This window comes from Bombina bombina, chromosome 5 (assembly GCF_027579735.1).
Source record: "Bombina bombina isolate aBomBom1 chromosome 5, aBomBom1.pri, whole genome shotgun sequence".
Classification (NCBI taxonomy): domain Eukaryota; kingdom Metazoa; phylum Chordata; class Amphibia; order Anura; family Bombinatoridae; genus Bombina; species Bombina bombina.
Window position 1 is genome coordinate 806,146,096 of NC_069503.1, and position 23,923 is coordinate 806,170,018.

The following is a 23,923-nucleotide window of genomic DNA, read 5'->3' on the forward strand; positions in this document are numbered from 1 at the left end:
ATCTGCTGCATAAGCTGTATGTACCTGAATGCATCGTTAATAAGAAGGTTCACTGATTTTGCTGTACAATATAGACAAAAGCATTTCTTGTTCTCATTATCCCTTTAAGGATAAAACGTATTCAAAAGACCAGAGCATTTTTAGCATTTTTGCTATGACTTAATTTAAACAGAAAAAGAGCCATAGAGCCATGTTTTTTTATTTACCTATCAAGACTATTTTTTTTTTTTTGTAGACAACCCAATGTATTGATCTAAGTCTATTTCAGTATATTTCATGCCACCGTTGCATAGACAGGGAACCGCCATAACAATGTATTTTAAATATGCGATACTGCTACACACACAGGAAAATTCCTTGGTTTACAGAATAAGTTTAAAGGGACACTAAACCCAATTTTTTTTCTTTCATGATTCAGATAAAGGCCTCTAGTTATTAAGGTCTATCGGACCTGATCCGACAGTGCGGATCAGGTCCGACAGACCTCGCTGAATACGGCGAGCAATACGCTCACCATATTCAGCATTGCACCAGCAGCTCACAAGAGCTGCTGGTGCAACGCCGCCCCCTGCAGACTCGCGGCCAATAGGCCTCCAGCAGGGGGGTGATCGAGTACGATTGGGTTGAATTCCGGCGATGTCTGTCCGCCTGCTTAGAGCAGGCGGACAGGTTATGGAGCAGCGGTCTTTGTGACCGCTGCTTCATAACTGCTGTTTCTGGCAAGCCTGCAGGCTCGCCAGAAACACGGGGCATCAAGCTTGATACATATGCCCCATAGCGTGTAATTTTAAGCAAGTTTCTAATTTACTCCAATGATCACATTTTCTTTCTTTTCTTGCTATCTTTATTTAAAAAGCAGGAATGTAAAGCTTAGGAGCTGGCCCATTTTTGGCTAAGAACCTGGGTTACACTTGCTTATTGGTAGCCAAATGTATTTCTTTTGCTGGTCAAATTCAAGTAAGTATTGAAATCTCCACTCTTATTGTCAATAGTTTAATTTGTGGTATAATACAAATTATTGCAATTATTATTATCTCTTTTCTTATTTTCATTCTGTTTCTATAGTTTTTACTTCCGTTATTATTTTCTTTTCTTTATTTTAGACTTTAATTTTCTTGTCATTTCATTTTTTTTTTCTGTTTTGAATCTTTTCTATTTTTTTATTGTTTCACTTTTTTATATCCATCTTATTTTCTCACCTGGGTTTCTCCTTTTGGCTCTTCTTTACTGTGGCCGTTTCTTCTCTTATTAGGCATGCGCAGTTGTCTCCATGTTATAGGTGGTCTCGCGCTGCTTCTTCCTGCGTCTTTCCCGCCCTTTCCCTTTATCGCTCCACTCCCTCAGAGTTGCATCACGGTTCTCCAGCCGACAGAGATATTTTGTTACATTAGAGAATTTTGTTACAAAAAAATGTTGCTTTTATTTATTTTTAATAAAAATAATCTTAGGGCTCTCTCCCGTGGATATTAATATTATTATATATATTTCCATGATTACATTCCTAAATTACAGGCACTTTCAATATATATTTATATAAATTCTTTAAATAATTTATATTACTTAATTGTATTAATTACAATTTCCTATATTATACTATATTTTTTTCAAAATGTCTCACTCTAATGATAATCCCACTCATTTGAATGAACAATCTGTTCAACACATGATAGATGCTTCTTTTAATAAATTTATGGTTCATATTTCTAATCTCAAAAATGCTAAGCCTCAACAGTCTGTATCTAAGAAAGCTTTTCAGCGTAAGGGACCTCTATTGCTGTTAAAGTCAGCAAGAAATTGGTGCATAGATCTCGCCAGTTAAAATCTAGCACATAAATTCCTTGCAGGAAAGGAACGAAAACACATGCTTTATCCTCTAATCCCAGGAGGTCACATATGGGAAATAATGACACTGTTGAGAAAGCATCAAATTCATCATCTTCTTCTTCTTCTTACAGTACTGATTCTAATGATACAGAGGATTCTGATTCAGAATTTATTTTAAGTAAAAAAAGTTTCTCACAGATCCTCTGATGATGATGATTCTAATGACTCCCCTAAAATTAAGAAACACAAAAAATGCCTTAAAAAATCTCCTCTCCCTAATAATGCTGACATTACCTCAGAAGTAGATCCTAAAATGTTAAAATGTATAGGATCTCCAGGTTTCAAACTAAAGAAAGGTATTGATAGGTCCTGGAAGATTTGCCAAGACAAGTTATTAGACTCTGTTGGTCCCCTAGCTAAATTGTTAGAGATGTCTGAGCAAGCTATATTAGAAATTAAATCCCTAGACCCTGTTATAGTCAGTGAATGGCTATATTGTATGTTTTCATTTATTGATATTGCCAACTCGGCAATGTATATTGAAAGGAGGAGAAATATTCTCTGTAAAATAGATCCAAAAATGTGCGACTTTGCTATTAACTAAATTAATTCTGACACTAACAGTCTTCTATTTGGAGATTTGTTCATAAAAGATTTAAAGTTGGGGGGGGGAAGAGCAAGCCTAGCTATGGACCAGACGTGTGTTCCAGGAGCACCATCTATACCGGAGCAGTTTCGTGCTTTAAATTAAAAGAGAGCAACAAGAACCAGCCCAAAGTGGACTTATAAAGACCGGGAGCAAAGCGGCAAAATGGTCTGGAGTTGATTCGGACATGTTTATTTGAAATCACCTAGATCACACCGGCCCTTGAAGAGAAATGGGCGCCATCTTAGGGAAAAAATAAAGAGACCTACAGACCGGGCATATAACTCCTGACGGCAAAGACTCTCCGTATCAAAAGTTAAGCTTCAGAAACTCCTCCTAAGTACCATCCACACAGGAGAAACGGACATTTGTGGTCTCAGGGATATCGCATTTGGGGGATTCTGAAGAGCGGTAGCTAGGATGCAACACCCCTTAGTGAAGAGATCCTGATTTAGGGTAATATTGAGCCGCCATTACTGGCCTACTGCCAGTGATTAGAGGAGTGGAACAAAGCAACGGAACACTTTCTCACAAAGTACAGCAATACTGTTTACCAACCAGCAGCATAATAGATATTCTGAAGACACAGGAAAATAGAACCAACACAATGGATGCTATAACGACATGGGAACAGAACATGCTGTCATCTCTCGACCAACATTTCCAAGACCTTCAAACACAACTTTACTATGTGCTACAACCAGACACACTGCTGACAGCAGTTCCTCAAACATTGCCAAACACTGGGAGTATGTCGTCTAATTCCTGTGTAGGAGATTCGCTAAAGGTAACTCTGCAATTATCGTCAGCTAAGGAATTATACAATACCTTCCAATATGCACAAAGTGCCCTCCAGTAGTGATGTCCGGTTCATGAACGAATCGTTCATTTGAACCGGATCTTTTCACTGAACTGCATGAATCAGTTCACCAGACTGAACTGATTCGTTTGAAACAGTTCAGTTCCTGAGTCATCAGCAGCCCTGGTAATACGATCCTAGAGTGAGTTCTGCTCTGCTAACTCCTCCTTTAATGAATCACACAGCAGAATCTCACTCTAGGATCATATTACCAGTGTTGTTGAATCAGTGTACTGTTAGCTAACTAGTCTGCAATGAATCAGTCTGTTAACAGTTCACTGATTCAAAAGAAGTGAACTGTTTGCAAAGACTCAGTGTACTGTTAACAGACAGATTCATTGCATACGAGTTAGCTAACAGTACACTGATTCAAATAACAGGTCAACAGGAAGCAGTTCTCAACAGACCCCTGCATTTACATTAACCCATTCAGCATCCCATGTTTGTGTGTGTATATATATATATTTGTGTATATATATAATTTGTTGTTCTTCCTCTATATCTAAGCTAACTTTTACTTAGCAACAGCTACAAATTATATATATATATATTTGTAGCTGTTGCTAAGTAAAAGTTAGCTTAGATATAGAGGAAGAACAACAAATTATATATACTGTTATCTAAATGATTCATTAGAGTTACAGTACACTGAGTCATTTACATACAGCACTGCAGGAAATGAATCTGCGGCTCTACAGTTCACCTACTGAACATGAGGTAGAGCCTCTACCTCATGTTCAGTAGGTGAACTGGTGATCGGTTCATGAACCGGTTCAGTTAATCGAACCGTCCGAAATGAACCGATTCACCCAGAAGAACCGAACTGCACATCACTACCCTCCAGCAGCAGACCGCTTCTTCCTGCCTCTTTCCCGCCCTTTCCCTTCATCGCTCCACTCCCTCAGAGTTGTATCACAGTTCTCCAGCCGACAGAGACATTTTGTTACTTTAGAGAATTTCATTACAAAAAATGTTGCTTTTATTTTATTTTTAATAAAAATAATCTTAGGGTTCCCTCCGGTGGTTATTAATATTATTATATATATTTCAATGATTACATTCCTAAATTACAGGCACTTTCTATATATATTTATATAAATTCTTTAAATAATTTATATTACTTAATTGTATTAATTACAATCTCCTATATTATACTATTATACAACAGCAACAGAGCCAGAAGTGCTCGTTACAAAGCTCTACTACAATGGTATAGAATACAAATTCAACGAATGAATGCGGTATTTAGTAAAGACAAACCGCGTATGTAGCCTCTGAAACATAATTCAGAGTGCCTTAAGGGGGAGGGAATATATACCTGCAAGCAGTATACGGTGTCATTTTAATACATGAGAAGAAAGATATAAGCAAATCAAAGAGACAATGTAAAAGACACAGGAAAAGAGACAAAACAGACAAAAAGAGAAGGAAGAAAAAAAAAGAAAAAAGGAGAGATCAGAGAGAGAGGGGAGAGGGGAAAGAGAGGATCTCCGGACCCTAAGAAGAGAGGGAGAGAAAAAAAAAAAAGGGTGTGTGTAAGAGTGTTTATAGTATCTCAATAAGGTGTATGACTGCTGACCTCATGTCAGCGGAAGGAAAAAATAAGTTTGGTGAGCTGCTGGAATAGAGTATAGAGCACAAATGATCATAATGGAACATTGTAACAGTATCTAAAATAACAACTCTTAATGAAACATTTAATTACAAAGAAACCTGAGCACTATTGATCAGTATCATAGTATATAAAACGTTTATAAAAAATGTATGCCCACTATGATAAGATTGTATGACAGATTAAAGGACTAATACTAATACAATAAATAACCCACTATGCATACATGAGTATATGGATATCTTAATAATTGTTATATCAAAATAGCATTGGCATATTTGGATATGGTCATATTATAACATTTCAAACCACAGACTATACTGTGTCAAACAGTCATATAAGGTTAGCACTGGTAGAGTAAGAAGTAAATAGCATAGGATGAGGCCAGGAAACTGACCTTAAAGAGAACCAAGACAGAATGTACCCATCAAGGTGAGAACAGGTCAACAAGAGGTAAAGGGAACAAACACTATAATACAAACAAACAAAACAAAACAAAATAAGGGGGGAAAACAAAGGGTGTGTAAGAGTGTTTATAGTATCACAGTAGGGTGTATGACTGCTAACCTCATGGCAGCGGGAGAAGAAAATAAGTTTGGTGAGCTGCTGGAACAGAGTATAGAACACAAATGATCATAATGGAACATTGTAACATCAAAATAGCATTGGCACATTTGGATATGGTCATATTATAACATTTCAAACCACAGACTATACTGTGTCAAACAGTTATATAAGGTTAACACTGGTAGAGTAAGAAGTAAATAGCATAGAATGAGGCCAGGAAGCTGACCTTAAAGAGAACCAAAACAGAACATATCCATCAAGGTGAGAACAAGGTCGACAAGAGGTAGAGGGAACGAACACTATAATTCTGAAAAATAAATAAATATATATATATATATATATATATTAGAATTGGGAGGACACAGAAGGAGAAGCAGACAACAACAAAACAAACCAAACAATACAAACAAACAAACAAACAAAAAAAAAAAAAGGGGTGGGTGGGTCCAGTTATTTACACTAACTCACGTAAAACATTACAATGGAGAACGGTATGGCACTAAGAAAAGAGACATCATACATCCTTAGTGGAGTATTATATCAGACATAAATTTTAACACACATATTACCCCGTATACCAACTTTACTTAACCATCTTCTTCTTCTTGAGCTTGGTTATGAGTAACAGAGTTCGCAAAGTTCTTTTGTGGGAGCGGGTCCCACTGAGGGACCATTGGGTCCAGGGAGCTTGATGATGTGTCTTGAGGTGCTGGTGCGGAGTTCCACAACTTCATAAGATGCTGGCTTTGTTCTATTGTAGTAACCACATGTTGTTGATTATTTCGAAGAACAAAAAGTCTGGTCGGATGACCCCATCTGTATTTAACGCCTTGGGCTCTAAGAAATTTGGTGAATTCTCCAAACAACTTTCGCTGCTGCAAAGTATGGAATGACAAGTCTGCAAAGATGTTAATATCTTTGAATTGAACCGGAAGGGCAGGTCTGGCAAGGGAAGCTCTGACCAATCGTTCCTTGTATGTGTAAAAGTGCATTCTCACTATGATGTCCCTCGGTTTATCAGAAGCTACGCTTCTAGGGCGTAAGGCCCTATGAGCCCGGTCAATGAGCCCCTCATTTGGAGTAGATGGTGGCGCTAAACAGTTAAAAAATTCAGACAGAAAAGTGAGCAGATCACCAGGTGCCACACTCTCGGGGATCCCCGCAGGCGCAAGTTATTGAGGCGGGATCTGTCCTCAATAAGAGAACTGAGAAAGTCTGCCCCCACTTGATCCGATCCCGGATCGGGGGCAAACCCTTCAAGCTGATTTGGATTGTCAGGAGTATCTGTTGCTTTATTCACATTGCTAACACTTCCCCTTTAAATTTTGCTCTCTTGTGAAAACTCCTCCCTATTTAAGTTCCTATTGATCAAACTTACCTTGCTAGGTAATTTGTATCCACAGGATATCATACAGATATCACCCAGCATTCACAGTGGAACATTCAGGCTGCAGTCTGGGCCCAGCGCAACAGATCATTGTACGGTACTGTGCATAATGAGGTTTTGCATCTCTGAACTGTACATATTTTTCTTGTCAACTTCCTGTGCAACCTCTTACATCCACTTAACTTGCTTGCTCTCCTCATTCAGCATTCTGTTTTCTATTTACCGCTCTCTAACTGGCCTCTGCAGTTTCCGTACTTTTACCTGCATACGACTCTCTGCTGGTCATACAGATCTCATAACTGCTCCCTGCGTCATATGTTGCTTGATAACACTATATTCTCCTAGTTAGCTCAATATCTGGTATACCATTCTCTGCCAGGAAAACCCAGCACATACTCTAGGAATCGTATTCCTCTTTAACCCTAACTGTGAGCTAGCATACATACCTTTACATATCTGCATTATATCCTGTAATTACTATATACAGTTCTTGTACTGCTCTATATTATTCTCTGTGTTTATACTTCATTCTTGACCCTCACAAGGTCACCCTCGGATCCATGAGCACAATTAGGGTATTACATTAACCTAATACCCGAGGTTTGGTGTGAGACTGAGTGGTGCACTATATATATATATATATATATATATATATGGTATTACAAGTACATTCTTACATATCCTTACATATTACCTAGCCTCTAAAATATTTACCTTTATATATATATATATATATATATCAGTTATAAGATGGATATAACTGAACTCTCAAACAGGGCAGGGGCTTTATCCCAAAACATGGATTTAATGTTACAAGGTCTTAGGGATTTGCAGACGGAGAATCAGGAGTTACGGAAATACATCCGTGAACAAGCAGCCGTTAAGATCCCTGCAGTAGAACCTCTACTTCCTGAACCCCAGGTCTGCCCCCCTGAGAAATTCTCTGGTGACAGAACCCTTTTCAGAGATTTCAGGAACTCCTGTAACCTCTTTTTTTCTCTGAAACCCCGAAGTTATCCTACCGAAAAAACAAACGTCTTGACTGTGATTTCCTATTTAAGGGGTGAAGCTAAGAGTTGGGCAACTGTGTACTATGAGAATAATGATCCTATACTCAACTCACTTGAGTTTGTCTTCAACGCCATGGCACTATTGTACGAAGACCACGACAAACAGAATACTGCTGAGACTACTATCAGAAGTCTTAAACAGGGAAGGCGCCCTGTAGAAGAATACATCACGGAGTTCAAAAGGTGGGGGCCAGACACACTCTGGAATACACCAGCCTTGAGAAACCAATTCCGTATTGGTCTTTCCGATTTTATCAAGGATGAGTTAGCTCGTACAGAGATTCCTCTAGATTTAGAGACTTTAATGACCCTGACAATCTCCATTGATCGTCGTCTCAGAGAGAGAAAACATGAGAGAGGTGTTACTGATTATTGCTCTAGAAGATCAGGATGAACCCATGGATATTGCCTTTGTCAGAGGTCCTCTGAAACCAGAGGAAAAGGCACGCCGCAGGCTGAACAACCTTTGCCTTTACTGTGCTGCCAAGGAACATGGTGTCAAGGAATGCCCTATCCTAAACAAAACAAAAAAGGGTAAGACTGACTACTCTCATCACGTTAGAAATACTGTTCCACAGATTTCCTCTCACTTTACCCATTCTGTTTCTCTACAGTGGGACCAGCAACCAGTTTTCACCCAGGTCGTGATTGACTCCGGAGCTACGAGCAACTTTATGGACATCACTTTTGGTTACACGTATAAGATAACACTAATAAAAAAGCCCAATTCACTAGCAATTTGTGTCGTTGATGGTTCTTTGATAAAATCCGGTCCCATCACATATCATACTGTCCCCTTAAGATTAAGTTTCCCCTCAGGTCATACAGAGTCTTGTGTATTCAAGGTTATTCAGTCACCTCTATTTCCAGTCATTTTGGGGTTAAGTTGCAACATCAATTTGGGGTTAAGTAAGCAACATCAACCACATATATTATGGTGTAAGGGTTCTGTCCTTTTTGACTCACATTACTGCAACACTAACTGTTTACCTTCCCACTCCCTCCTACAGATAACGGGACAGAGTTTACCGCCTGCTTATTCTGACTTCAGCGACGTCTTTGATAAAAAACAGGCACAGACACTACCTCCACACATTCATCCATCAATCCACCTCACCAGCAGATGCAGGTATTTTCTTTGTGAGGAACAAGGACAATAGTCTCCGACCAATAATAGACTACAGGGAGCTAAATAAATGTACCATAAAAAACAGGTATCCCCTACCCCTTATACCAGAGCTGATAGAACGACTGCAGGGGGCACGGCTTTACACTAAGCTCGACTTGAGAGGGGCCTATAACCTGATAAGAATCAGAAAAGGGGGTGAATGGTTGATGGCATTCCGTATCCGGTACGGTCTATTCGAATATAAGGTTATGCCGTTCGACCTCTGCAATCCCCCGGCCACTTTCCAGTATTTTTTAAACGACTTGTTTACTGACCTCCTTGACTTTTGTATCGTCATTTATTTAGACGATATTCTCGTATATACTCAGACACCTTAGAAAACCATATATCTCACGTCAGGACTGTTCTCTCTCAAGGCTGAGAAATGTATTTTCCATACTGACTCTATATCTTTTCTTTGGTACCACATCTCTCCATCGGGCATCCGAATGGAGAACAACAAGATCGATGCCATCACAAGGTGGCCTATACCTGCTACTAAAAAGGATGTTCAAAGATTTCTTGGCTTTTCGAACTTTTATAGAAAGTTCATACAGGATTTCTCTTCCATAGTAAAGCCGCTCACCCTCCTAACTCGTAAAAACACCAAGTTTCATTGGACACCAGAAGCCCATAGATCATTCAATGAGCTCAAAGGCAGATTCACCAGTGCTCCTATTCTACAGTTCCTGGATGCTAACAAACAATACTATCTGGAAGTCGACGCATCTGACTTTGCCATTCAAGCAATACTGTCCCAAAGGAAGAAAACCGAGGAGCCTTTGCTTCCTGTTGCCTATTACTCTTGAACGATGAATCCTGCTGAGATTAACTATCCGATAGGCGAAAAGGAGCTCCTCACAATTAAGGTGTCACTTGTCTTTTGGAGACATCTCCTAGAAGGTGCCAAGTTTCCTATCATCATATACACCGATCATAGGAATCTACAGTATCTAAACATTACCAAAACTCTATCTGCACCCCAGGTACGTTGGAATCTTTTCTTCACCAGATTTGATTTTGTCATCACTTATTGTCCTGCTCTCAAGAACATCAAGACAGGCCCTTTATCCAGGTATGGTACCAGACCTGCTTATACACCAAAACTGGAAAATATTATACCTTCACACAGAATTATAGGTCTCATGTTGGATAAAACAACTGTATTGAAAGACTATTTACAGGCTGATGCTATGAACAAAGATCCTAGACTGCGTAAGGACTCCAACGGCCTGCTATACCACGGAAGTAAAATCTACGTCCCTAGCTCTTTGAGAGATGAGGTTCTTCGTACAGCTCATGATACACCTCTCTCAGGCCACCCGGGTTTACGTAAAACACTCCACCTCATACAGAGGGATTACTGGTGGCCTGGATTAGTACAGACTGTCAAACACTATATACAAACCTGTGCTACTTGTACGAAATGTAAACCTTCCCATGATCACCCATACGGGTATCTACTCTCGCTTCCAATCGCCGATAGACCATGGTGACACATCGCAATGGACTTTATTGTAGAACTCCCATCCTCCAAAAACTATAATGCTATATTAGTCGTCATAGACCATTTCTCTAAGATGGCACACTTCATCCCACTACACGCTCTTCCAACCGCTGCAGAAACAGCAGATATATTCTTGAAGCATATAGTATGCCTGCATGGCCTCCCAGATTCCATCACAACAGATATGGGTTCACAGTTTACCTCCAGATTCTGGACTCAACTCTGAAAGACTTTGAACATACACAGAAACTTAAGATCCGCTTACCATACACAAACAAATGGATAGAGAGGACGAACCAAACTTTGGAGCAGTATTTACGTTGCTACTGCACCTACCAACAGCATAACTGGTCCTCCCTTCTACCCACTGCAAAATTCTCTTTCAATAACACAGTTAACCCATCCACAAAGTTGACTCCCTTCTATGTTAATTACGGCTTCAACCCTACCCACCACCTATTTCAAAGAGACGAGAGCTTCTCACCCTTGGTCAATGACACCGTCAATTCTCTCGCCCAAGCTTTCACTATGCTCAGGGAAACTCTTAAGACTGCCCAGGCCAAACAAAAGTTTTACTATGACTTAAGAAGGACAAAACTTCCCGATTACAAACCTGGTGATTCTGTTTGGCTATCCTTTAAACATCTTTGACTACAAATACCCAGTAAAAAATTGGGTGGTCTATTCATTGGCCCTTTCAGGATCATCTCAGTTGTTAACTCCAACGCTGTTACTTTGGACTTACCCTCCTCGTACCATATACATCCTACTTTCCATGTATCCCTACTGAAGCCTTACTCTCCCCTCAGGCCATCCGCAAACACCCCTCCTTATCCATTCCCATTACGGGACGATACCAGTTATGAAGTTACCTCCATATTGGATTCCAGATTCCATCGTTGCCAGGTGCAGTATTTGGTCAGATGGAAGGGCTATGGACCGGAGGAGGATTCCTGGGAACCGTTCTCTAATTTATCGGCTCCCAGTCTGGTGTCCTTGTTCCATCGGCGTAATCCTGATCGCCCAAAGCCTTGAATTTCGGAGATGGCTCCTTGAGGTGGGTATACTGTCAGGAGTATCTGTTGCTTTATTCACATTGCTAACACTTCCCCTTTAAATTTTGCTCTCTTGTGAAAACTCCTCCCTATTTAAGTTCCTATTGATCAAACTTACCTTGCTAGGTAATTTGTATCCACAGGATATCATACGGAGCACTACGTGTCTAGCTGTCTTCCTTCAGGATTCATTCAGCAGTATTGTTCTATAGTTACGTTCTACATTCTCTCCTGGTCAACCTAAGGATATAACCGCTGACTACTTTGTGGTTTTCATCAAATTCGATCAGCTGTTAAGCTGCTACACTAACTGAAGCCTCTACTCCAGTTTCTCCACACGCCACAGCGTGTGACATCACCCAGCACTCACAGTGGAACATTCAGGCTGCAGTCTGGGCCCAGTGCAACAGATCATTGTACGGTACTGTGCATAATGAGGTTTTGCATCTCTGAACTGTACATATTTTTCTTGCCAACTTTCTGTGCAACCTCATACCTCCGCTTAACTTGCTTGCTCTCCTCATTCAGCATTCTGTTTTCTATTTACCGCCCTCTAACTGGCCTCTGCAGTTTCCGTACTTTTACCTGCATACAACGACTCTCTACTGGTCATACAGATCTCATAACTGCTCCCTGCTTCATATGTTGCTTGATAACACTATATTCTCCTAGTTAGCTCAATATCTGGTATACCATTCTCTGCCAGGAAAACCCAGCACATACTCTAGGAATCGTATTCCTCTTTACCCCTAACTGTGAGCTAGCTTACATACCTTTACATATCTGCATTATATCCTGTAATTTCTATATACAGATCTTGTACTGCTCTATATGATTCTCTGTGTTTATACTTCATTCTTGACCCTCACAAGGTCACCCTCAGATCCATGAGCAAAATTAGGGTATTACATTAACCTAATACCCGAGGTTTGTTGTGAGACTGAGTGGTGCACTACATATATATATATATATATATATATATATACATATATAGTATTACAAGTACATTCTTACATATCCTTACATGGATTCAGCTGCGGCTTTCTTTGATTGCTGCCCCTTATTCCAAGACTGATTAGGTCTCCAAGAGGACTTGGACTGTTCCTGCTTGGAAGAAGGGGAAGACTTTTCTCTAAGCTTACGAAAGGAACGAAAATTACTATGACGTCCTTTATGTCTATTCTTATCTTGAGGTAGAAAAGACCCTTTACACCTGTAATATCAGCAATTATTTCAGCAAGACCAGGTCCAAACAAGGTCTTACCCTTGTAAGGAATTGACAGAAGCTTTACCTTAGAGGAAACATCAGCTGACCAAGACTTCAGCCACAAAGCCCTGCGGGCTAGAACCGCAAAGCCAGAAGACTTTGCTCCCAGTCTAATAACCTGCATAATAGCATTAGAAATAAAGGAATTGGCTAGCTTAAGAGCCTTAATTCGATCTCGGATCTCATCCAGGGGAGTCTACCTGAAGAGACTCAGACAGGGCATCAAACCAGTAGGATGGTGAGCTTGTCACAGTGGCAATACACACAGCATGTTGCCATAGAAGGCCATGATGAACATATATCCTTTTCAAATAGGCCTCCAGCTTTTTGTCCATTTGATCCTTAAAAGAACAGCTACCCTACTGAAGAGATTGACGTGGAGTACGGCTAGACCATAAAATCTTGCTTGAAGCGCAGAAATCAATTTTCTTTAGACACCAAAAACTTCACCTGATCCATGCACCAAGGCAAAGAGAATGACGGACTGGGGTTTGTGGGAAGGGGAGTGATACTTAACAGCTTGGCTGTGGTGCTCTTTGCCTCCTCCTGCTGGCCAGGAGGGAGTGATATTCCCAAAAGTAATTGATGACGCTGTGAACTCACCATATCTTAGGAAAGAAAAAGTATTGTAATTACAAGGTGTTTAATGTTGCTCTGCAACAAAAACCTTTTTACAATGTATACAATTGTTTACTTACGCTAGAGCTCTCAGCTGTATAGTAGCCTTCCAAGAGTTTCATAGCAAACTCCATGGTAGTCATTGGGGGAAGTGTTCATTATTTCTCATGGTGATTATTCATATCATAAAAGGACAACTGATGCCTAATCTGCAGACTCGCGGCCAATCGTCTGCTAGCAGGGGGGTGTCAATCAACCAAATCGGGTTGATTTCCGGCGATTCCTGTCCGCCTCATCAGAGCAGGCGGACAGGGTTATGGAGTAGCGGTCTTTAGAAACACGGGCCTTCAAGCTCCGTTCGGAGCTTGATAGATAGGCCCAATGGACTCTGTATGAGCTTGTTCACACAATAGTAGCAATTTCTAAGTAACTCTGCTCCTAGGCCCTTCACATTGTGTGTGTGAAATCTCACTTGGCATCAATTTCTGTGCACAACACACTATTGGACCAGGATAAAAACAACTGCATGTCATGGAGGGGGATCTACCATACATATAGTAACAGTAAAACCAGTGGCCCAATAGTCATTAACCCTTTGAAAATTTAATTTACTTATACAAAAATGGTAATTACAGCACCTATGCCAGGGTTGGCATCAATTTATGTGCCCAAAACACAATTGGGCCAGGCTAAAAACAACTGCATGTCATAGATGGGGATCTAGCATGTATATATTCATAGTGAAATCAGTGGCCCAATGGTTATTAACCCTTTGAAAATATCTGTTATTAATTAAAAAATGAGAATTATGTCACCTATGCCAGGGTTGGCATCAATTTATGTGCACAAAACAACATTGGGCCAGGCTAAAAACAATTGCATAGCATGGAGGGGGATCTACCCTGTATATATTCATAGAGAAATCAGTGGCCCAATGGTTATTAACCCTTTGAAAATATCAGTTACTTATTAAAAAATGAGAAGTACAGCACCTATGCCAGGGTTGGCGTCCATTTCTGTGCCCAAAACACCATTGGGCCAAGCTAAAAACAATTGCATGTCATGGAGGGAGATCTACCATGTATATATTCATAGTGAAATCAGTGGCCCAATGATTATTAACCCTTTGAAACTATCTGCTACTTATTAAAAAAAATGAGAATTATTTCACAATGGTTATTAACCCTTTGAAAGTATCAGTTACTTATTCAAAAAAGTAATATTTGTATTGAACGAACGTATGCCCTTTTTTACAGTTTGTATACCCAATTGTTGTATAAAGGGATTCCACCTCTGTGGAACTACATTATATGAATCATATTATTTAAATAAAACCTATATTTTTATTTTAAAGTCATCCCATCATCCCAATATGCAGTTTAGTATGTCACCAATTTAAAGCAGTCTGACAAAAAAAATGAATACGAAACCAACTTCCATGAATAAGAAACAGAATTTCACGAATAAGAAACAGCTTAAATAAGAAACAGCTTGAATAAGAAAACAACTTCCTTTTTTTGGGTAATGACATTTGCAAAACCCTAAACAATAGCATAAATCTTTGTTTATAATTTGAACATTTGAAGAGAGACCGATAATAGAAAATTATTTATAAATAAAAGGACTGCAATGCTGAGTACCATTATACGCACAACCTCCGGTACTCCTGTGCTAGTGAGCAACTGAGCTATTCCACCTTAAATGAACTAACGGAATTGAGGGCGAGGCCATGAAGGAGGAGCAGGGCTATGTGGGTAATTGTGCGGACTGCAATAATACGGGGGACGTATGGAGCATAAACAAGTAACAACATATACACACGTAAGTGCAGCTTCTTGATTACTTCAGCGCTTTATTCTTTCTGCGGTTTATGTAATTATACTCATATACGCGCTGGCGTAGTGATATTGTTTGCGCATAGCCGCATACGATAAACTGCTGCGTCTATATTTTTGCTCTATTCAGCATTTCTTTTATTGTAATGCTGTGATTAAATAATCCTCTCCAGGGCCGTCAATGCTTCGGGAAAAAAAAAATGTGTATGGAAACAAGAACTGCATCAGCTGTCAACATGACTATACAATTCCATCACATTTCCATAAATATGGTGCTGCTGAGTGCAAATCAAGAAGAAGCCCCATATGATTCTGCTCTGAGACTATTTATTTGTAAAGTGAAACTAAATACTGCATAATAGTCCGTGTTATTTTAAAGAGATATGTAGTATATATAAGCAACTGCATTGCATTTGCAGCGCACGTGCAAAATGCTTTTAATAGAATAATAATAATATCATCAAATGTTGTTGTGCAGTCCTGTGAATACTTTTAAGTATTGTCTATCTAATTTGATGTAGGGAAAAAACACATGGATAATAAATGATAACGGTAAATTGATTTTTTGTTTTTTTTTACCAAACAATGGCTCAGATTACGAGTTTTGCGTTAGAGGCTGTGCGGTGCTACCGAGCAGTTTTGTCTCAAAGTACAGAGTTCTCCAGCTAGTAACAAACAATAACCTTTATTTGTGCATACAGGGTCCAGTTTTGTCTCAACGCTCACTTACCTACAGCGCTGGTATTACAAGTTTTCAGAAACCCGTTGTTAAAAGACAAGAAGTGAGCGTTGAGCAAAATTTTGCTCATTATCGCACTCCAATACCAGCGCTGCTTAAGTCAGCGGTGAGCTGGTGTAACGTGCTCGTGCACGATTTCCCCATAGGAATCAACGGGGAGAGCCGGCTGAAAAAAGGCTAACACCTGCAAAAAAGCAGCGTAAAACTCCTTAACGCAGCCCCATTGATTCCTATGGGGGAAATAAAATTTATGTTTGCACCTAACACCCTAACATGAACCCCGAGTCTAAACACCCCTAATCTTACACTTATTAACCCCTAATCTGCCGCCCCCGACATAGATGACACCTAAAGTATACTTATTAACCCCTAATCTGCCGCTCCGGACATCACCAACACCTATATTATATTTATTAACCCCTAATCTGCCGCCCGCTACCTACACTTATTAACCCCTAATCTGCTGCCGCACTACCGACTCGCAAACATTAGTTAAATATTTTGCAAGTATAGCCTAAATCGCTGAAGGGATTGAGACTGAAGGAATGCACTTATATAGCACTTCTAATACCCCTTAAATATGGGACATCAGACTATACAAACCGGACCAAAAGGTTGAATTCTCAAATTAAAACATAACTTTCATTACTACAAAGGTTGGATAAAATCGCTATGTAAATGTGTGTAATTTAAAAACACATAGAAACTCTGAATAGAATTATTCTGGCTGTGATGAAGCATTCGTGTATATGGGCATGATTTGAGGGCAACCAGGATATATAGTGTTGATACAGTGAGTATTTATTACTAATTATCAGGTCAAAAGTTGTGGATAATTGTGTATCTCACTTATTAAATAGCACAGATTAGTTTGCCTAATCAAGGATTGTAACACAGGTGTTAAGTATTCACACTACTGAGAGGGTAAGTGTGCCCAATAGAAAGTGTCTGGATTTGAATTTTTTTTTAATTTGAGCACGGTAATTGTTGTACCTCTATGCTCATATATCTTTAAATGGTTTATATATTTTCACCGCTTGGTGTATACATAAATACACTAATCTCTAATATTACTTGGCTCTAGAGTAGAACTTGCCCTTATTCTGGCTCACCCATAGTGTTTGCGTAATAAATTACACTGTTTATACTAAGACTGTTAAAGCCTTATATAACTATGCTGGCGTTAATGTAATGTGTTTATTGTTCTAAAAAGTGTTGTAATCTCCAATTTTGCATGTGCAGAAGAGACTGAGTCATTCAGTATTCAGTGGTTATAATTTATGCTAATGTACACACTTATGATGTGCTGTACCAGCACTTTTGGTAGATCTGGTGGTTATTAGACCTTTATTTTAATTATTCACATCCTCCACTTCACACTTGATACCGTTATTGAATATGGTTGAATTTTTATAGGCTTTAGTATTAACGATAATATTGTATTTCTTGTAAACAGTCTTTACAAAATTACAGTAACTAAGCCTTCAATAGTATATATATATATCAACTCCAAATTTCAGCTCTCAAACCATGAAGGGGTTAATCAAACGTGCAGTATAACTAGGCTGCCTGTAAAATTACAGGGAGTCTTGTTGTGGCATAAGACTATTCAGTTATTCAAAAGGTGCTGTGATATCGTAATCCACACGTGTCACAAAATAAGATGTACTTATTAGCCTTTTGTGGTCTTTACTGTATTATTCACAACATCCACTTCACATTAGATACTGTAATTTAATATGATTAGGTCTCTATATGCTATTTGTATTAGCGATAATATATTGTTTTTCTTGTGACATTTCACAAAATTGGTTACTTAAAGTGAAGGTAAACTCACCCTAATTTCGATCTAGTATAAAATTCTTTTTTTAAAATAAGTAGGAGTTTCATTCATCAATTGTTATATATGTGTGTATATATTAAGTTCTCTCCGTTATAAACTATGCCTAAACTATCCACTAATTCAGCCCGTCTATTTTTTTTTATTTTCTGTGTATGTCAAGTTTTTTCCCCAACCAATTGAAACTCTGGCCGTTAGGCGTCCGTCATTCGATATCATCCGCCCCTTGTTTTATATGCGCATGCGTAATTTATTTAGATTCAGAATTAATGCCAAGAGCGCACCTGTTTGATTTCGCGCATGCGCAGTAGAAAATATTGCCCGGCGATTATGCGCATTGAAAAGCAGTATCGCGATTTGCGCATGCGCATTGCAATCTGAGATTGTGAACGCGCCTTTGTGACATATAGAGAGCGGGTGGGACCGCTGAAGACGTCACACAACGAAGAAGGAGGAAGTAGGGATGGGGAGGAGTCGGGTTCCAAACGGTAGGGAATTAGTAATGTATTTTTTATTAAAACTATGGCAGCAATATTTAAACAAAGTTAGCGACTACATGCATGAGAAAATGATAAATGGGAGGTTGTTTTCAAGAAAGAAAAACTTTACCTTCACTTTAAGCCTGCGTTTGTAAATATATCTACTTAAATTAAAGTTTTCCCACCATAAGAGGGTTAATCGATAATACACTGTGACCTGGCTGCTTGTTACACTACTGGAAGCCTTATTTTGACATGAAGTGGTTTGGTTACTTAAAGGTGCTATAATATCACAACCCGCACTGGTGCTGCTGAGTAAACTGTACTTGTTAGCACTTCTACCTTTAAATCAATTATAGACGTATACTAAGCCCAGAGTTAATGATGCCCATAAATATACTAATTTTTTTATTCTATTGGAGCGAGTTAATTTAAAAAAGACAAACAGGGTATTTAAACAGTACCCCTCCCTAACATGTTTCACGATACAGTTTCGGCTTTTTCAAAGGTTACGCGCGCCGGCGTCTGAGGGTGTTTATGGGGAATAGTTCAAGGCTATTGGCCTGTTTCAGCCAATCGTTGGCCTTCAAAAGTGGGGTGTGTCACATATGCGAATAAAACGTGTCAAAATATCTGGAATTGGTATATATCTACTACTCCAGAAAAAGAAAAAGAAGTGACAATTGGAGGTGCATGTAGTGGGTGTGAACATAACTATGGTATAGGTATAATCGGGTATAAAGGGAGATAGGAACAAGGGGAATTTGTTCCAAATGTACTCAAATAGATAAAGTAATGTCTACTGCCTAAAGCAGCGACTATTAATCTTAATGATTTTTAAATCGGGACTGAATTTGTTAGATATTAGCTTCTAAACTTCACTAAGAACAGATCCTGTAACTGATTTTAATATTCCTACTGATGGAGTTTGTAGTGGAGCTCTAACAAATTTACTTTTTATAAGAACATAGAGTAGTTGTTCTGTTCATTGAGGCCTTTTGTATATACACTGTCCATTAGGTATATCCATCTAGTTTCTGCTTCAAGTAAAGCTTTTTCAAGATCACCGCCTCTTAAACCCAAGGATATCTTTTGAATTCCATAACACCTCAATTCAGAAGTCTTTGATTGGTGATGTCTGAAAAAATGAGAAGCTATGGAAGTAATTTTCCTATCTTTAGACAGATCTTTTGGAGCATTTTGGATATTTCGCATATGTTCCATAAGTCTGGTATGCAATGTTCTTGTAGTCATACCAATATAGGTCTGCGGATTTGGTGGTGTTTTCCAAATCTGTCTGTAATAGACTTTTTCTTGATCATATTGCTGCTTGATGATCAGTTACCACAAGAAAAGGATCCTTCTTCTATCGATCTAGTTTTTCTTATTTTGTGTACATAATGACTAATAATCTTTTAAATTTCTACTTCTTCTGTAGCTCAATTGCACTTTATCTCCAATTAAATCTTTAAGGTGGGGTTCAGCTTGAAGTATATACCAATTTTTTTTGCATTATATTGACAATTTGCTGAGTATGTTGATTGTAGGTTAACACCAATCTTGTTTTGTTATCACAATTTTTGGATTTGACTTTAAGCAAGTCTGATCTTTTAGTTTTTAATGCTCTTGTTTTGGCCTTGAGGATAGATCTCTTGCTATAGCCTCTTTGAAGTAGCCAATTCTCTAATTCAACAGCTCTCGCTTTGAATGTCTTTATCTTGTGAGCAATTTCTCCTTAGTCTCAAAAATTCTCCAATTGGTAGAGATTTGGCAGTATTCGGCGCATGGGCACTTGTGCCAAAAAGAACATTATTCGTAGCTGTTTCTTTTCTGAACAGATCCGTACTTAAAGAGCCATCACTTTCTTTACAAATTAACAGATTCAGAAAAGAGATATTTCTTCTGTTAAGTGTGATCAGTCCACGGGTCATCATTACTTGTGGGATATTAACTGCTCCCCTACAGGAAGTGCAAGAGGATTCACCCAGCAGAGTTGCTATATAGCTCCTCCCCTCTACGTCACCCCCAGTCATTCTCTTGCACCCAACGACTAGATAGGATGTGTGAGAGGACTATGGTGATATATTTAGTTTTTATATCTTCAATCAAAAGTTTGTTATTTTATAATAGCACCGGAGTGTGTTATTCCTTCTCTGGTAGAATTTGAAGAAGAATCTACCTGAGTTTTTCTATGATTTTAGCCGGAGTAGTTAAGATCATATTGCTGTTTCTCGGCCATCTGAGGAGAGGTAAACTTCAGATCAGGGGACAGCAGGCAGATTAATCTGCAAAGAGGTATGTAGCAGTTTATTATTTTCTGACATGGAATTGATGAGAAAATCCTGCCATACCGTTATAATGTAAACTCAGCCTTGAATGCAGTAGATGTAGCTGATATCAGGCTGTCATGTGTCTATATTTTACACTTCAGTTTTCTGGGAAATGGTACTTCTCTGGCTTTTAAACTGTATACATAGACTTAACCTATTTTGCAGGGACTTGCAATAGGTTTTAAATGACAATTAATTATTGAGGTAAAACGTTTTTTTGCTGGCATGTAAAAACATTTTTTTCTCTGAGGTACTGGGTGAAAAAATGTTTTGGGCACTTTTTTTCCACTTGGCAATAGTTTTGATTTAAATTAGAGCAGTTCACTGATCCCTCTCACTGTTATGTGTGTGGGGGAGGGGCCATTTTGGTGCTTTCACTATGCATCAGAAAAACTCAGTCAGAGGTTCATTTTCTTCCTGCATGATCCGGTTCATCTCTACAGAGTTCAGGGATCTCAAGAGTCTTTTTTGAGGGAAGTAATCATTCACAGCAGAGCTGTGCTGATTGTATTGACTGTGATATAAAAAACGTTTATTTGTGTATTTTTTTCTGCTGCCTGGGTTAGTTATCATTTGCTGAGGGGAACAATCCTTTGCTAAAACTGTATATTCTGACAAAGATTGATGCTATAACTTAATTATTTTATCTGTTATAATATTTTCTGTGCTTCTTAAAGGCACAGTTCGTTTTCATATTATTTGTAAATTACTTTGAAAAGTATTTCCAAGTTGCTGTTTATTTGCTAGTGTGTTAAACATGTCTGATTCAGAGGAATATCTCTGTGCTATATGTGTTAATGCCAAAGTGGAGCCCAATAGAAATTTATGTACTAAATGTATTGATGCTACTTTAAAAAATAGTCAATCTGTACAAATTGAACATATTTCACCAAACAACGAGGGGAGAGTTATGCCGACTAACTCGCCTCACGTGTCAGTACCTGCATCTCCCGCTCAGGAGGTGCGTGATATTGTAGCGCCGAGTGCATCTGGGCGGCCATTACAAATCACATTACAAGATATGGCTACTGTTATGACTGAAGTTTTGGCTAAACTACCAGAACTAAGAGGTAAACGTGATCACTCTGGGATGAGAACAGAGTGCGCTGATAATGCAAGGGCCATGTCTGATACTGCGTCACAGTTTGCAGAACGTGAAGACGGAGAGCTTCATTCTGTGGGTGACGGTTCTGATCCAAATAAACTGGACTCAGACATTTCAAATTTTAAATTTAAGCTTGAGAACCTCCGTGTGTTACTAGGGGAGGTATTAGCTGCTCTGAATGATTGTAACACAGTTGCAATCCCAGAAAAAATGTGTAGGTTGGATAAATATTTTGCGGTACCGACGAGTACTGACGTTTTTCCTATACCTAAGAGACTTACTGACATTGTTACTAAGGAGTGGGATAGACCCGGTGTGCCTTTCTCACCCCCTCCTATATTCAGAAAAATGTTTCCAATAGACGCCGCCACACGGGACTTATGGCAAATGGTCCCTAAGGTGGAGGGAGCAGTTTCTACTTTAGCTAAGCGTACCACTATCCCAGTGGAGGATAGCTGTGCTTTTTCAGATCCAATGGATAAAAAAGTAGAGGGTTACCTTAAGAAAATGTTTGTTCAACAAGGGTTTATATTGCAACCTCTTGCATGTATTGCGCCTGTCACGGCTGCAGCAGCATTTTGGTTTGAGTCTCTGGAAGAGACACTTCAATCATCCACACTAGATGACATCACACACAAACTTAAATTCCTTAAGTTAGCTAATTCATTTATTTCAGATGCCGTAGTACATTTAACTAAACTTGCGGCTAAAAATTCAGGATTCGCCATTCAGGCACGCAGAGCTCTGTGGCTAAAATCCTGGTCAGCTGATGTTACGTCTAAATCTAAATTGCTTAATATTCCTTTCAAAGGGCAGACCTTATTCGGGCCCGGCTTGAAAGAGATTATTGATGACATTACAGGAGGTAAAGGTCATGCCCTGCCTCAGGACAAGGCCAAAGCCAAGGCTAGACAGTCCAATTTTCGTTCCTTTCGTAATTTCAAAGCAGGAGCAGCATCAACTTCCTCTGCACCAAAACAGGAAGGAGCTGTTGCTCGCTACAGACAAGGCTGGAAACCTAACCAGTCCTGGAACAGGGGCAAACAGGCCAGAAAACCTGCTGCTGCCCCTAAGACAGCATGAATTGAGGGCCCCCGATCCGGGACCGGATCTAGTGGGGGGCAGACTTTCCCTCTTCGCCCAGGCTTGGGCAAGAGATGTTCAGGATCCCTGGGCGTTAGAGATCATATCTCAGGGATACCTTCTGGACTTCAAATCCTCTCCCCCAAGAGGGAGATTTCATCTGTCAAGGTTGTCAACAAACCTAACAAAGAAGGAAGCGTTTCTACGCTGCGTACAAGATCTTTTATTAATGGGAGTGATCCATCCAGTTCCGCGGTTGGAACAAGGACAAGGGTTTTACTCAAATCTGTTTGTAGTTCCCAAAAAGAGGGAACCTTCAGGCCAATCTTGGATTTAAAGATCCTAAACAAATTCCTAAGAGTTCCATCGTTCAAGATGGAAACTATTCGAACAATTTTGCCCATGATCCAAGAGGGTCAGTACTTGACCACAGTGGATTTAAAGGATGCTTACCTTCACATACCGATTCACAGAAGTCATTACCGGTATCTAAGGTTTGCCTTTTTAGACAGGCATTACCAGTTTGTAGCTCTTCCATTCGGACTGGCTACGGCTCCAAGAATCTTCACAAAGGTTCTGGGCACTCTTCTGGCGGTACTAAGACCGCGAGGAATTTCAGTAGCTCCGTACTTAGACGACATACTGATACAAGCTTCAAGCTTTCAAACTGCCAAATCTCATACAGAGATAGTACTGGCATTTCTAAGGTCGCATGGATGGAAAGTGAACGAAGAGAAAAGTTCTCTCTTTCCACTCACAAGAGTTCCCTTCCTGGGGACTCTGATAGATTCTGTAGAAATGAAGATTTACCTGACAGAGGACAGGTTAACAAAACTTCAAAATGCATGCCGTGTCCTTCATTCCATTCAAGAGACCAGAAATTCTCTTCTATGGTGGCTTTATCGGCCACATCTGTCCAGGGGAATGCCATT

General features: G+C 39.4%; 1 protein-coding gene across 1 annotated transcript in view; it reads left to right on the forward strand.

Moving 5' to 3' along the window:
- Positions 1-15,300: 15,300 nt before the first annotated feature.
- MPPE1 (metallophosphoesterase 1) overlaps positions 15,301-23,923 on the forward strand; it is a 217,257-nt gene continuing 208,634 nt past the window's right edge. Inside the window, exon 1 of the mRNA XM_053714911.1 lies at positions 15,301-15,401. The gene's annotated coding sequence lies outside the window, so the exon portion shown is untranslated. The remainder of the gene's footprint in view (positions 15,402-23,923) is intronic.